Source organism: Aplysia californica, unplaced genomic scaffold, assembly GCF_000002075.1.
Source record: "Aplysia californica isolate F4 #8 unplaced genomic scaffold, AplCal3.0 scaffold00263, whole genome shotgun sequence".
NCBI classification, from domain to species: Eukaryota; Metazoa; Mollusca; class Gastropoda; order Aplysiida; family Aplysiidae; genus Aplysia; species Aplysia californica.
This window is the reverse complement of record NW_004797533.1, coordinates 591053-592197: the sequence shown is the minus strand read 5'-3', so window position 1 is coordinate 592197 and position 1145 is coordinate 591053.

The window sequence follows — 1145 nt, the reverse complement described above, 5'->3', positions numbered from 1 at the left end:
TCTCTCTCTCTCTCTCTCTCTCTCTCTCCCCTCTCTCTCTCTCTCCTTCCCTCTCCCTCTTTTTCCCTTTCTCTCCCCCATTCTCTCCCACTCATAAAATCCTGTATATGTGATCCCTTTTTCGTTTACTAACCACAAAAATATACAAAAGAGAGACATGCATGTAAGAAATGCGCACAGACACTAACTTCAAAGAGATCTCTGGGTAAAGGTTATGGGAGGCCTGGCGCCGTGGACATGTGAGTAAGTAGTGGTATGTTGCAAGTCGGTCGCTTCCGGCTCGATAGTCACCGGGATAGATGGATAGATAGATAGATAGATAAATATATAGATAGATAGTAAACATCTTATATGCCTCGAATAGATAGATAGATAGATAAATAGTAAACATCGTAGACGCCTCGTATAGATAGATAGATAGATAGATAGATAGATAGATAGATAGATAGATAGATAGATAGATAGATAGATAGATAGATAGTAAACATAATATACGCCTCGTATTGATAGATAGATAGATCGATCGATAGATAAATCGAAAGATAGATAGATAGATAGATAGTTAGATAGATAGATAGATAGATAGATAGATAGATAGATAGATAGATAGATAGATAGATAGATAGATAGATAGATAGACGCCCTCTAGAGTAGTTTAAAATACAAAAACGTAACGTTCCAGTACGATGTAGAAGCTCAGGACAGAGGCAGAGGGATTGTTGAAGACATTGACTAACGATTCACTTCACGGGTGTGAGAACGACAAAGGAAGGGAGAATTATACCGCCCAGGATGTTTTAAGACGTTGCGGAAATAATGGTGTAGTCTTAGCCTCTGAATGTGGTTAGGCTTTTTAAATGGATTTTTTTCTCCTTTTCTGTTTTTTGTTGTTGTTGCTTGGTTACTATAGAGCAGAGTATTATAGAGAGAAACTGAGCTGACCTGAAAGACTGACACTAGCAAGAAATGGGGTGCCACGATCGTCAATATCTTCTACAGATCTGAGACTTAATGATAAAGATAGAAGAGAATGGGAAGATGTGTTGGGATGGGATGCTGGGAAGGATGGAAAGGTGGAAGTGTGGGAGAGGGGGGAGTAGGAGGAGGGGGTGTTATAGCGAAGACACTGATAGGGATAGAAAGGA